The sequence below is a fragment of the Eschrichtius robustus genome, chromosome 3 (genome assembly GCF_028021215.1).
Source record: "Eschrichtius robustus isolate mEscRob2 chromosome 3, mEscRob2.pri, whole genome shotgun sequence".
Classification (NCBI taxonomy): domain Eukaryota; kingdom Metazoa; phylum Chordata; class Mammalia; order Artiodactyla; family Eschrichtiidae; genus Eschrichtius; species Eschrichtius robustus.
In genome coordinates, this window is record NC_090826.1 from 37,839,051 (window position 1) to 37,855,027 (window position 15,977).

The 15,977-nt window shown below is 39.0% G+C and overlaps 1 protein-coding gene across 1 annotated transcript in view; it reads right to left on the bottom strand.

The window, feature by feature from the left end:
* The window catches only part of TESK2 (testis associated actin remodelling kinase 2), a 133,151-nt gene that overhangs the window by 85,745 nt on the left and 31,429 nt on the right, over nucleotides 1-15,977 (bottom strand). The window lies entirely within an intron of this gene.

The window sequence follows — 15,977 nt, forward strand, 5'->3', positions numbered from 1 at the left end:
ATGTGGCAATTACCCTTGTAATTACTTAATGTAACTGCTTACCATTAGATTATAATTTCCACAAGGTCAGGATTAACAAGTTTTAATCATCACTGTATCTCAGCACTTTGCACAGTGCCTGGTATTTAGAAAGACCACAATATATTGAAGGAATGAATGGATGGATAGATGGATGAATGAATGCCTACTCTATTCTAGGCACAGTGCTATATCTTGGAGAAATGAAGGTAAATAGGACATGGTCCCTGTTCTCATGGAGCTTAAAGCTAAGTGGGACGACAAGACACTTTAAACAGATGATTTCAAAAGAATGTAATAAGGTAACATAGGTTTCTGTGAAGACACAGAATATGGGCATTTAACTCAGACTGCAAGGGTCCAGATATGGGAAAGGAGAAAATCTCCCAAAGAGTAGTAAGACAAACTAGGCTTTGGGGGGGATGATCAAATCAGTACTAAGAGTACCACTCTCTCAAGACTGACATCATTACCAATAACACCTTTAGAATATAATCTGGTTCCAAAATGACAAAGTATTTGATATGGTGGGCTTAAAAACAAGGAGCCATACCTCTTGTTATGTGAGAAGACACATTTTAACTGTATTAGTTAACAAGAAAAGCTGATTCCAAAGAAATTCAATTAATCTTCTAAAGGAATGTATGTTTGGGGATTGATTCTCAAGAGATCACTTATGCAATCAAGATTCATATTGATCAGGCAACATGATCTTGTATATAGAAAACTCTAAAAAAAAAAAAAAATCCACACTACAAAAACTATTAGAACTAATAGAAGAGTTCAGCCAGGTTACAGGATACAAGATAAATACATAAAAATCAATTGTATTTTTCTACACTAGCAATAAGCAATCTGAAAATGAAATTAAGAAAACAATTCCCCCAACAACAAAACTGCTAGAGGGACTTCCCTGGTGGTCCAATGGTTAAGACTCCACACTCCCAATGCCGGGGGCTGGGTTCGATCCCTGAACAGGGAACTAGATCCCGCATACCGCAACTAAGAGCCCGCATACTGCAACTAAAAGAGCCTACATGCCGCAACTAAAGATCTCGCATGTGGCAATGAAGATCCCACGTGCCGCAGCTAAGACCGGGTGCAGCCAAATAAATAAATAAATATTTCTTAAAAACTGCTAGAAACTAAGTCCTATCCTTAGAACCCAGGGTAGCTAGAGCATTCTCCTTACAGCACATAAAGTTCTCTTCTAGAGGAGGCAAAAAGATTGCAGCTCTGCCTGTGTTTTTCCCTACAGTATACCCTTCTGTCACTTTGGAAGACACCAGCTGGCTTTGGCCTGACATTGGCATTCTTAGTTTGATCTCAGCCACTGCATCCTTCCAACACTTCCACTGTTGAAGTTAAAGAAAGAGTCCTCATTGCATGAGAATAAGAATCCTCCCAAGCAAAACACCACTTTCTTAGTTTTCTTTTTAAAACCCCTTTCACTGTAGTCACTTTTGTTTTAAAAAAATATTCCTTTTTTTAAGACCCAGGAAGGAAGGAAGGGAGGGAGGGAGGGAGGGAGGGAGGGAGGAAGGAAGAAAGAGAGAAAGAAAAGAGAAGAAAAGAAGACAATTCCATTTACAACAGCACCAAAACTTAAGAGCTAAAACTACAGAATTCTTAGAAGAAAACATTAGGGAAAATCTTCATGACATTGAATTTGGCAACAATTTCATGGATATGACATCAAAAGCACAGACAACAAAAGGAAAACTAAAAATTGAATCTCAACAAAATTAAGAACTTTTCTGCATCAAAGGACACTACATAAAAAACTCCTACGACTCAACAAAAACAACCCAACTTAAAAATGGGCAGGGGACTTCCTTGGTGGCACAGTGGTTAAGAATCTGCCTGCCAATGCAGGGGACACGGGTTCGAGCCCTGGTCCGGGAAGATCTCACATGCCACGGAGCAACTAAGCCTGTGCACTACAACTACTGAGCCTGCGCTCTAGAGCCCGTGAGACACAACTATGGAGCCCATGTGCTGCAACTACTGACGCCTGCGCACCTAGAGCCCGTGCTCTGCAACAAGAGAAGCCACTGCAATGAGAAGCCCACGCACCGCAATGAAGAGTAGCCCTCACTTGCCACAACTAGAGAAAGCCCGTGCGCAGCAATGAAGACCCAACGCAGCCAAAAAATAATAAATAAATAAATAAAGTTCTCTTTAAAAAAAAAAAAAGGGGCAGGGAATTCCCTGGCGGTCCAGTGGTTAGGATGCCGTGCTTCCACTACAGGGGGAATGGGTTCAATCCCTGGTCAGGGAACTAAGATCCCGAGTGCCGCACGGCATGGCCAAAAACAAAAGAAGTTAAAAAGAAAATCGGCAAAGGCACAAAAACAGACATATGGATCAACAGAACAGAATAGAGAGCAGAGAAATAATGGGTTTATTTCTCTCACACCTATGGTCAATTAATATTTGTCAAAGGAGGGAAGAATAGGGAATTCCCTGGTGGTCCAGTGGTTAGGACTCGGGCGCTTTCACTGCCAGGGCCCGTGTTCAATCCCTGGTGGGGGAACTAAGATCCCACAAGCTGTGGGCCTGGCCAAATTAAAAAAAAAAAAAAAAAAAAGAGGGAAGAATATACAATGGAGAAAAGACAGTCTCTTCAGCAAGTAGTATTGGGAAAGCTGGACAGCCGCAGGTAAATCAATAAAATTAGAACACTTCCTCACACCATACACAAAAATAAACTCAAAATAGCTTACAGACTTAAATATAAAACATGATACCATAAAACTACTAGAAGAGAACATATGCAAAACATTCTCTGACATAAATCATACCAATGTTTTCTTAAGTCAGTCACCCAAGGTGATAGAAATAAAAGCAAAAATAAACAAATGGGGCCTAATCAAATGTAAAAGCTTTTGCACAGCAAAGGAAACCATAAACAAAACAAAAAGACAACCTATGGACTGGGAGAAAATATTTGCAAACAATGCTACCAACAAGGGCTTAATTTCCAAAATATACAAACAGCTCACACAACTCAATGACAAAAACACAAACAACCCAATCAGAAAATGGGCAGAAGACCTAAACAGACATTCCTCCAAAGAAGACATATAGATGACCAATAGGCATATGAAAAGATGCTCAACATCGCTAATTATTACAGAAATGCAAATCAAAACTACAATGAGATATCAACTCACACCAGTCAGAATGGCCATCATCCAAAAGTCTACAAATAACAAATGCTGGAGAGAGCGTGGAGAAAAGGGAACCCTCCTACATTGTGGGTGGGAATGTAAATTGTTACAGCCACTAAGGAAAACAGTATGGGGGTTCCTTAAAAAAACAAAAATAGAGTTGCCATATGATCCTGCAGTCCCACTCCTGAGCATATATATGGAGAAAACTCTAATTCGAAAAGATACATACACCCCAATGTTCATAGCAGCACCATTTTACAATAGCCAAGACATGGAAGCAACCTAAATGTCCATCAACAGATGAATGGATAAAGAAGATGTGGTATATACATGTACACACACACACACACACACACACACACACACAACAAACACAATGGAATACTATTCAGCCAAAAAAAGGAATAAAATTATGCCATTTGCAGCAACATGGATGAACCTACAGATTATCATACTAAGTGAAGGAAGTCACTTCACTTAGTGGGGAGGGATAAATTAGGAGTTTGGGATTAGCAGATACAAACTACTATATATAAAATAGATAAACAGGGAAGGGATTTCCCTGGTGGCACAGTGGTTAAGAATCTGCCTGCCAATACAGGGGACACGGGTTCGAGCCCTGCGCTGGGAAGATACCACATGCCATGGAGCAACTGGGCCCATGTGCCACAACTACTGAGCCTGCGCTCTAGAGCCCATGAGCCACAACTACTGAGCCCACGTGCCACAACTGCTGAAGCCCACACGCTTAGAGCCTGTGCTCCACAACAAAGAGAAGCCACTGCAATGAGAAGCCTGCACACAATGAAGAGCAGCCTCTGCTCGCCGCAACTACAGAAAGGCTGCATGCAGCAACGAAGACCTCCAACGCAGCCAAAAAAAAAAAAGACAACCTACTGAATGAGAAAATATTTGCAAATGACATGACTGATAAGGGGTTAATATACAACATTTGTAAACAGCTCATACAACTCAACATCAAAAAAACAAATACCCAATTTAAAAATGGACAGAAAACCTGAATAGACATTTTTCCAAAGAAGACATAATGTGGCCAACAGGCACATGAAAAGATGCTCAACATCACTAACCATCAGGGAAGTGAAAATTAAAACCACAAAGACATATCACCTCACACTTGTCAGAATGGCTGTCACCAAAAAGATCACAAATAACAAGTGTTGGCGAGGAAAAAGAGAAAAGGGAACCCTGTACACTGTTGGAAGGAATGTAAACTGGTACAGCCACTGTGGAAAACAGCATGGAGGTTCCTCAAAAAACTAAAAATAGAACTACTATGAGATCCAGCAATTCCACTCCTGGGTATATATCCGAAGAAAAGGATAACACTAATTCGAAAGAATACATGCACTCCCATGTTCATAGCAGCATTATTTACAATAGCCAAGATATGGAAGCAACCTAAGTGTCCATCAACAGACAAATGGATAAAGAAGATGTGGTATATATACATATACAATGGATTACTACTCATCCATAAAAAACAATGAAATTTACCATTTGCAACAACATGGATAAACCTGGAGGATATCACGCTTAGTGAAATAAGTCAGACAGAAAAAGACAAATACTATGTGTTATCACTTGTATGTGGAATCTAAAAAAAATAAAATTAGTGAATATAACAAAAAAGAAACAAACACAGATATAGAGAACAAACTAGTGGTTACCAATGGAGAAAGGGAAAGGGAAAGGGGCAATATAGGGGTAGGAGATTAAGAGGTACAACCTACTATGTATAAAAATAAGTTACAAGGATATATTGTATAGCACAGGGAATATAGTCAATTTTTATAATAACTATACATGGAGTATAACCTATAAAACTTTTGAATCACTATGTTGTATACCTGAAACTAATATAATATTGTAAATCAATTATTATCTAAAAAAAAAAAACCCACGAGATACTACTTCACATGCACTAGGGTAGTTATAATAATAAAAAAATTTTTAAATAATAAAGAGATAGAATAACAAATGTTGGTGAGTTTTACAGAAACTGGAACCCTTATACATTGCTGGTAGGAATGTAAAATGAAACAGCCACAGTGGAGAATAGTCTGGTAGTACCTCAAAAAGTACAATGAAATTACTATATGACCCAGTAATTCCACTTCTAGGTATATACTCAAAATAACTGAAAACAAGTACTCAAACAAATACTTGTACACAAATATTCATAGCTGCACTATTCACAATAACCAAAAGATGGGAACAATCCCAATATCTATCAACAAATGACTATATAAACAAAATGTGGTATTATCCATACATTGTAATATTACTGGGCCATAAAAAGGACTGAAATAGTGATACATGCTGTAACATGGATCAATGTTAAAAACATTATGCTGAGTAAAAGAAGTCAGTCATAAGGGTCACATATTGTATGATTCCATTTATATGAAATGTCCAGAAGAAGCAAGTCTATAGAGACATGAAGTAGAATACTAGTGGTTGCCTGGAGATGGGGGAAGGCAGGAATGGGCAGTGACTATTAATAAGTACAGGATTTCTGTTTAGGATGATAAAAATATTTTTAAATTAGACAGTGGTGAGGGATGTACAACCTTGTAAATATACTAAAAACCACTGAATTATGTATTTAAAAAAGGAGAATTTTACGGTATATGAATTATCTCTCAGTAAAGCTCTTATTAAAAAGAAAAGAAATCACATTGATACTTTGTTCTAGAATGGGATTCCAGGTTTTACAGGTTTCACAATACATACTAAAATAATTCTGTGTTTTAGTATCTCATGGGGTACTTTAGTTATCTCAAGAGACAGGAAAAGTCATCTTCCTAGAAATCTTCCTTCCAATTATATTCCCAAACAAAACAAGGACTAGTATAAAAAGAAAGTAAGTGCTTCCCTGGTGGCGCAGTGGTTGAGAATCCGCCTGCCAATGCAGGGGACACGGGTTCGAGCCCTGGCCCGGGAAGATCCCAACATGCCGCGGAGCAACAAAGCCCGTGCGCCACAACTACTGAGCCTATGCTCTAGAGCCCGCGAGCCACAACTACTGAAGCCCGTGTGCCACAACTACCGAAGCCCGCACGCCTAGAGCCCATGCTCCACAAGAGAAGCCACCACAATGAGAGCCCGCACACTGCAACTAAGAGTAGCCCCCGCTCGCCGCAACCAAAAAGAAAGCCCGCGCGTAGAAACAAAGACCCAACACAGCCAAAATGATAAAGAAATTAATTAATTAATTTTTAAAAAAAAAGAAATTAAGAGCCTTCTACTGTATCCTACCAGAAGCACTCTTAATTTAAAACACTGAACAGGTTGTCAGCCACTGCTACACTACAGCTGAATATATTTTCCACTTACCAGAAGGTAAGAGATTAGGGCCATTGTGCCATTTGGTTTTACATTCTTTTCTCTTACTTTACAAATGTACACACAAACACTCATGTCATCTCTTCTTACACATACCTCAGTTCTTCCCTAAATAGGTTTCACTAACATCCAAAATATTCTAAGTCATTTTCCTAGAAACAATGAAATTATCCTAATCTGTTTTATAGTTTTTAAAAACGTGAAAAAGAAAAGATTAACAATCAAAGGAAACTCTTTGAAGCTCACAAATGGTTTTAAATGTAAATCCAAACTGTTTTGTTTCTAAAAGTATATTTTTCCTAAATTCAGTAACAGATGTTATACTTTCATCTTTTTAGTGCTTTTAGGCCAGGGATTTATAACCTCAGCACTGTTAACATTTTGGGCCAGACAATTCTTTGTTGTGGAGGGCTATGCTGTGCATTGTAGAATGTTAATGGCATCACTGGCCTCTACCCACTAGATGCCAGTAGCACCCCCTGCCCAGTTGTGACAACCAAAAATATCTCCAGACATTGCAAAATATCTCTTAGGAGGGCAAAACTGACCCCAGTTGAGAACCACTGCCCTAGTTCATCAGTCTTAATTATTTCCTAAGAGAGCAAACTAGCTAAATTCATCATGAACCTTAAAAATAAACACACTGGGGCTTCCCTGGTGGCGCAGTGGATAAGAATCTACCTGCCAATGCAGGGGACACAGGTTCGATCCCTGGTCCAGGAAGATCCCACATGCTGCGGAGCAACTAAGCCCGTGCTCCACAACTACTGAGCCTGTGCTCTAGAGCCCGCGTGCCACAACTGCTGAAGCCCGCGCACCTGGAGCCACTGCTCCGCAACGGCAGAGGCCACTGCAGTGAGAGGCCCGTGCACCGCGGCGAGGAGAGGCCCCGCTCGCTGCAGCTAGAGAGGGCCCACGCACAGCAGCAAAGACCCAACGCAGCCAAAAATAAATAAATAAAATAATTAAAGAAAAAAAAAAAGAAGTTAGCAACTCATTAAAGAATAATACACCAGGAATGCAAAGATAACTCACTATTAGGCTACCTACTAATATAATTCACTTTACTAAGAGAGCAAAAGAGAAAAATACATGTATTACCATATGTATCAGAGTTCTTCAGAGAAACAGAACCAACAGGATATATACAGAGACAGAGAGATTTATTATAAGGAACTGGCTCACACAGTTATAGACTGAGAAGTCTCAAGAGCTCCAGTCAGTAAGCTGGAGACCCAGGAAAGCCACTGGTAATTTCAGTCTGAGTCTGAAGGCCTGAGAACCAGGAGAGCTGATGGTGTAAGTTCCAGTCCAAAAGCTGGCAGGCTCAAGGCCCAAGAAGAGCCAATATTTCAGTTCCAATCCAAAGGCAGGAAAATACGGATATCCCAGCTAAAGTAGTCAGGGAGGAGTTCCCTCTAATCATAGGAAGGTCGCCTTTTTGTTCTACTTGGGCCTTCAAATGATTGGATGAGGGCAACCCACATTAGGGAGGGCAATCTGCTTTACTCAGGCTACCGATTCAAATGATAATCTTATCCAAAACTTTCTCTCACAGACACACCCAGAATAAAATTTGACCATATATCTAGGCACCCCCGACCCAGTCAAGTTGACACATAAAATTAACAATCATACTACAGGCTTTGAAAAGACATACGGTAAAAATTCCACATCCATACTGCATAAAAATAATTACTCACAAAACAGGAGATTTTATGTTAAGATTTTGAAGATCCAATAGAAAAAGAGATATCTACTTCAGCCCCCAAACCATATCATGTTTAATTAGGAAACACTACAAGTATTCCCATTAAAGTCAGGAACAACACAAAGATGTCAAATATCACTATTATTTAACATTTTAGGAAGTATTAATCAATGCAATTTATTGAGAAAAAGATAAGTGAGATATAAAAATGGGAAATAAATTTATCTTCACAGATATGACTGTATGTCTGGAAAATCAAAGTGAATCAACTGAAAATCTATTGCAAACATTAAAAAACTCAGCATACTAGATGCACCAAAAATTAATATGTAAAAAATTAATAGTCCTCATATGCAAACAACAAACAGAAGATATAATGGAAGTAGAGTTCCCAATTACAACTGCAACAGAAAAAAGAAAAAACTAATACTAAACATCACAAGAAATGTGGAAGACTTTTTTAACTTTTTTTTTTTTTTTATAAATTTGTTTACTTTATTTATTTATTTTTGGCTGTGTTGGGTCTTCATTGCTGCGCGTGGGCTTTCTCTAGTTGCGGCGAGCAGGGGCTACTCTTTGTTGCTGTGTACAGGCTTCTCATTGCGGTGGCTTCTCTTGTTGCAGACCAGGGGCTCTAGGCACGCGGGCTTCAGTAGTTGTGGCTTGCAGTCTCAGTAGTTGTGGCTCACGGGCCCTAGAGCACAGGCTCAGGAGTTGTGGCGCATGGGCTTAGTTGCTCCACAGCATGCGGGATCTTCCTGGACCAGGGCTCAAACCCGTGTCCCCTGCATTGGCAGGCGGATTCTTAACCACTGCGCCACCAGGGAAGCCCTTTCTTTAACTTTTTAATGTCTACAAAGGGACACAAAATACTTGAACAGATGAAAAGGCACGCCATGTGCTTATATAAAAAGACTCAATATCATAAAGATAAAATTCTCTGTAAATTAATCTATAAATTTACTCAAATCTCAATAAAAATGGCAATAGTATATTTTTAGAAACTGGCAAACTCATTCTAAAACTCACATTAAAAATAAGGAAGAAATGCCAAGAAAATTCTGAAAAGGAATAATAATGATGGAGAACTAGACTAACCAGATATTAAAATAAAGCTGCAATGCTGGTATATGAATAGACAGTTCAATGCAATAGAATAAAGTCTAGAAAGAGACCAAAATACTTATGAAAATTCAGTATAGAATAAAGGTGTCATTTCCAATCAGTGAGAAAAATATTAAATATTGATATACACTAAATGTTGCTGGCAGAACTGAGTACACATCTTAAAAAATAAAAGATGGATCAAATATTTAAACATAAGTAGTAATACCATAAAAGTGATTAGAAAAAAATTATGTTATTTATAACAAAGGAGTGCAGACAGCCTTTCTAAATAATAAAAGAAACAGAAGTCATGACAGTAAAAAACAAAATGAACTATTTCTACATTGAAAAATTGTTAAAAACTAGCTTAAAAAGCACTACAATCTTGGAAAATATCTATAATTCATAGCACAGATATAAAGGAGTCCCACAAATCAGTAAGATACAAGAAAAATAACCTTGTAGAAAAATGGGTACTATGTACCAAATAGAATTCTAGGCACTGAGGATACAGCAGTGCACAGAGATAAAAAGAGATTAAAAAAAAAAAAATCCCTGGGACTTCCCTGGTGGCGCAGTGGTTAAGAATTCGCCTGCCAGGGCTTCCCTGGTGGCGCAGTGGTTGAGAATCTGCCTGCTAATGCAGGGGACATGGGTTCGAGCCCTGGTCTGGGAAGATCCCACATGCCACGGAGCAACTGGGCCTGTGAGCCACAACTGCTGAGCCTGTGCGTCTGGAGCCTGTGCCCCGCAACGGGAGGGGCCGCGATAGTGAGAGGCCCGCACACCGCGATGAAGAGTGGCCCCCGCACCACGATGAAGAGTGGCCCCTGCTTGCCACAACTAGAGAAAGCCCTCGCACGAAACGAAGACCCAACACAGCCAAAAATAAATAAATAAATAAAGTAGCTATTAAAAAAAAGAATCCGCCTGCCAATGCAGGGGACATGGGTTCGATCCCTGGTCCAGGAAGATCCCACATGCCATGGAGCAACTAAGCCTGTGCGCCACAACTACTGAGCCTGTGCTCTAGAGCCCGTGAGCCACAACTACTGAGCCCATGTGCCACGACTACTGAGGCCTGTGTGCCTAGTGCCCATGCTCCGCAACAAGAGAAGCCACTGCAATGAGAAGCCCACACACCACAACAAAGAGTAGGCCCCACTCGCCGCAACTAGAGAGAGCCCGTGTGCAGTAATGAAGACCCACTGCAGCCAAAAAAAAAACAAAGAAAAAAGAAACCATAGTCTTTAAAAAAAATACATAAATAAATGAAAAATAAAAAGGGTAACAACCAGACTAAGAATTAACTTATCAGCAACAATAGAGGTGAACTACAAAAAGAAGAAGAAAAAGGGGAAGAGTAATTTCAAAGTGCTGAGGAAAATAACTACTGTCCTAAATTCTATACTCATTAAATTACCATTTAAGAGTTTACTCAGTATAAAGACAGAAGCAATCACAATAAATGTAAACAGATTATAATCTCTCTCTTTATGGGCAAATTTAATTTTGGATCAAAAAAACTAAATATAAAACTGTTTCACAGGACACACATTAAAAATGTACTATCAGGGCTTCCCTGGTGGTGCAGTGGTTGAGAATCCGCCTGCCAATGCAGGGGACACGGGTTCGAGCCCTGGTCTGGGAAGATCCCACATGCCGCGGAGCAACTGGGCCCGTGAGCCACAACTACTGAGCCTGCGCATCTGGAGCCTGTGCTCCGCAACAGGAGAGGCCGCGATGGTGAGAGGCCCGCACACCGTGATGAAGAGTGGCCCCCGCTTGCCGCAACTAGAGAAAGCCCTCGCACAGAAACGAAGACCCAACACAGCCATAAATAAATAAATAAATAAATTTAAATTGTTTTAAAAAAAAATGTACTATCACAGACAGAATAAAAATAGAGATGGAAAAAGACATACTGGGAAATAATAACCAAAACAACAGACAAATGCATACAGTGAGGAAGAAGGTACACAATATTGATATCAGATAAAGTAGAAATCAAAGCTAAAAGCATAAGGTGGGATAAAAATAAAAAACTAGCATTTATAAAATATACAATCCATCTATAGCATACAATCCAATAATAATCATGAATTTCTATTAATATCTACTTCACAAAATGGCCTGTAAATAAATAACACGCTGAGAGAAATACAAGGAGAAATCTATAAACACATTAGGAACTATTAATAGAACTTTTTCAAAGAAATAGATTAGACTAAAATAAAGAAGGCCATATAACATCTGAATAACACAATACAAAAGCTTAATCTAACAGAGGTATATAGAACTTTATGCAAACAAATAGGAATTCATATTTGTTTCAAACACATTTGCAGCACTCAAAAAAATCTGATCATGCATTACACCAAAACAAAATCTAAGTTATACTCCAAAGCCAGACTTCATATAAGCCATTTTCTCTGATCATGATGCACTAAAATTAGAAATTAAATATCAAACAATTACCAAAAGAAAACTTACTGTGTGGAAATTTTAAAATCTCATTTTATATAATTCTTAGATTAAAAAGGAAATCAGGTGGGAAGGAGACACAAGAGGGAGGAGATATGGGGATATACGTATATGTATAGCTGATTCACTTTGTTATAAAGCAGAAAGTAACATACCATTGCAAAGCAATTATACTCCAATAAAGATGTTTAAAAAAAAAAAAAAGGAAATCAAACCAAATTACACTAGAAATGATGACAGCACATAGGGACTTCCCTGTGGTCCAGTGGTTAAGAATCCACCTTCCAATGCAGGGGACACAGGTTCGATCCCTGGTCAGGGAACTAAGATTCCACATGCCGTGGGACACCTAAGCCCGTGCACCACAACTACTGAGCCTGTGTTCTCTGGAGCCTGAGCACCACAACTAGAGAGAAGCCTGTGTGCTGCAATGAAAGATTCCACATGCCACAACGAAGATCCCACATGCCACAACTAAGACCTGAGGCAGCCAAATAAATTAATTCATTAATTAGTTTTTTAAAAACCTCCTGAAACTAATAAACAATTATAGTAAGATTGCAAGATACAAGGTTAGTACAAAAAAGCCCAATTACATTCCTATATACCAGCGATGAATAAGTAGAATTTAAAATTACAAATTACTATTTACATTAGCAACCCCCAAAATAAAATATTTAGGTGTAAATCTAACAAAATATGTACAAGATCTGTATGAAGAAAACTACAAAACTCTGATGAAAGATAACAAAGAAGAACTACATACATGGAGAGGTATTCCATGTTCATGGATAAGACTCAATATTGTCAAAATGTCAGTTTTCCCCATTTAATCTATAGACTCAATGCAATCCCAAAATCCCAGCAAGTTATCTTGTACATATCAACAAACTGATTCTAAAGTGTATATAGAGAGGCAAAAAACCCAGAATAGCCAACTCAGTGTTAAAGAAGAACAAATACTTGACCTCAATACATATTATAAAGCTACAGTAATCAAGACTTTGTTGTATTGATGAAAGAATAAACAAACAGATGAATGGAATAGAATAGAGAGCCTAGAAATCCACATAAATAGAGTCAACTGATCTTTGACAAAGAAGCAAAGGCAATAAAACGGAGCAAAAATAGTCTTTTCAGGAAATGGGGCTGGAAGAACTAGAGATTCACATACAAAAAAATGAATCTAGACATAGACTTCACACCTTCATAAAAATTAACTCAAAATGGATCACAGACCTAAATATAAAATGCAAAACTGTAAAACTCCTAGAAGATAACACAGAAGAAAACCTAGATGACCTTGGGTATGGCAATGACTTTTTTTTTTTAATAAATTTATTTATTTTATTTTTGGCTGCATTGGGTCTTCGTTGTGTGCGTGGGCTTTTCTCTCGTTGCGGCGAGCGGGGGCTACTCTTCGTTGTGGTGCACAGGCTTTTCATTGCGGTGGCTTCTCTTGTTGCAGAGCACGGGCTCTAGGTGTGTGGGCTTCAGTAGTTGTGGCACATGGGCTCCGTAGTTGTGGCTCGCAGGCTCTAGAGCGCAGGCTCAGTAGTTGTGGTGCACGAGCTTAGTTGCTCTGTGGCATGTGGGATCTTCCCAGACCAGGAATCAAACCCATGTCCCCTGCATTGGCAGGCGGATTCTTAACCACTGTGCCACCAGGGAAGTCCCTAAATAAATATTTTTTAAAATAAAATAAAATAAAAGCATTATCAACACTGGCACATATGATCAATTGATTTTCAACAGGGTACCAAGACCATTCAATGGGGAAAGAACAGTTTTTTTCAACAAATGGTGCTGGGAAAACTCAGGACCATTGAATGAATGAAGTTAGACCTTTCTTTTCACCACATACAAAAATTAACTTAAATGGATCAAAGACATAAATGTAAGAGCTAAAACTAAAAAACTCTTAGAAGAAATCACTGGGGAAAATAATGATATTGGATTTGGAAGTTATTTTGGGGCATGACACCAAAAGCACAGGCAACAAAAGAAAAAATAGGTAAACTAGACGTAATCAGAATTAAAAACTTGTGTGCATCAAAGGACACTATAAGACAGTAAAAAGACAACCCACAGAATAGGAGAAAATATTTTCAAATCATATATCTGATAAAGGATATGACCCTTACATATAAATAAAATCGAACTCAAAAATGGACAAAAGACTTGAATAGATATTTTTCCAAAGAAGATACACAAAAGGCCAATGCAAAGACGCTCAACATCACTAGTCATTAGAGAAATGCAAATCAAAGCCACATGAGAGGGACTTCCCTGGTGGCGCAGTGGTTAAGAATCTGCCTGCCAATGCAGGGGACACAGATTCGAGCCCTGGTCTGGGAAGATCCCACATGCCACGGAGCAACTAAACCCGTGAGCCACAGCTACTGAGCCTGCGCTCTAGAGCCCGCGATCCACAACTACTGAGCCCGTGTGCCACAACTACTGAAGCCCGAGCGCCTAGAGCCTATGCTCCACAACAAAAGAAGCCACTGCAATGAGAAGCCTGTGCACCACAACGAAGAGTAGCCCCACTTGCCGCAACTAGAGGAAGCCCGCGTGCAGCAACGAAGGCCCAACACAGCTAAAAATAAAAAGAAATAAAAGAAATAAATTAAAAAAAAAAAAAAAGCCACACGAGAGGGCTTCCCTGGTGGCGCAGTGGTTGAGAATCTGCCTGCCAATGCAGGAGACACAGGTTCGAGCCCTGGTCTGGGAAGATCCCACATGCTGCGGAGCAACTAGGCCCGTGAGCCACAACTACCGAGCCTGCGCGTCTGGAGCCTGTGCTCCGCAACGAGAGGCTGCAATAGTGAGAGGCCCGCGCACCGCGATGAAGAGTAGCCCCTGCTTGCCACAACTAGAGAAAGCCCTTGCACAGAAACGAAGACCCAACACAGCCAAAAATAAATACAAAAATAAATAAATAAATTTAAAAAAAAAATTCACTCCCTTTAAAAAAAAAAAAAAAAGCCACATGAGAGATCACTCCATACCCACCAGAATTGCTAATATCAGGAAGAAAGAAAGAAAGAAAGAAAGAAAGGAAGGAAGGAAGGAAGGAAGGAAGGAAGGAAGGAAGGAAGGAAGGAAGGAAGGAAGGAAGGAAGAAAGAAAGAAAGAAAAAGAAAGAAAGAAAGAAAGAAAGAACAAGTGTTAGTAAGAATATGGAGAAATGAGAACCACTGTACGTTGCTGGTGGGAATGTAAAATGGTACAACTCTACAGAAAATATTATGGTGGTTCCTTAAAAAGTAAAACAGAGACTAAGTGAAATAAGGTAATCACAAAAAGACAAAAACTACATGATTTCATTTATATAGGGTATCTAGAGTAGTCAAACTCATAGAAACAGAAAGTAGAATGGTTGTTGCCAGGAGCTGCGGGGAGAGGGAAGGGAAGAATTATTTAGTAGGTACAGAGTTTCAGTTTTGCAAGATGAAAAAGTTCTGAAGATTGGTTGCACAACAATGTGAATATACTTAAAACTGTACACTTAAAAATGGTTAAGATAGTGAATTTTATGTTATGTGTATTTTACCACAATTTCTTTAAAAAGCTAAACACAGAATTACTATATGACCCATCAGTTTCACTTATAGGTAAATACCCAAAAGAACTGAAAGCAGGGACTCAGTTACTTGTTCATCAGTGTTCATAGCAGCATTATTTACAATAATCAAAAGGAGGAAAAAAAAAAAAAAAAAAGGAGGAAACAACCCAAATGTCCATCAGCAGGTGAACGGATAAAGAAAATGTGGTATATACATACAATGGGATATTATTCAGACATAAAAAGAAATGAAATTCTTTTTTTTTTTTTTTTTGCCTTGCCGTGTGGCTTGCAGGATCTTAGTTCCCGGACCAGGGATCAAACCAGAGCCCCGGCAGTGACAGCACCAAGTCCTAATCACTGGACCGCCAGAGAATTCCAAAGAAATGAAATTCTGATATATGCTTCAACATGGATGAATCTTGAGGATATTATGCTAAGTGAAATAAGCCAGGCATAAAAGGACAAATATTGTATAATTCCATTAATATGAGATACCTAGAATAGACATATTCATAGAGACAGAAGGTAGAACAGACATTAA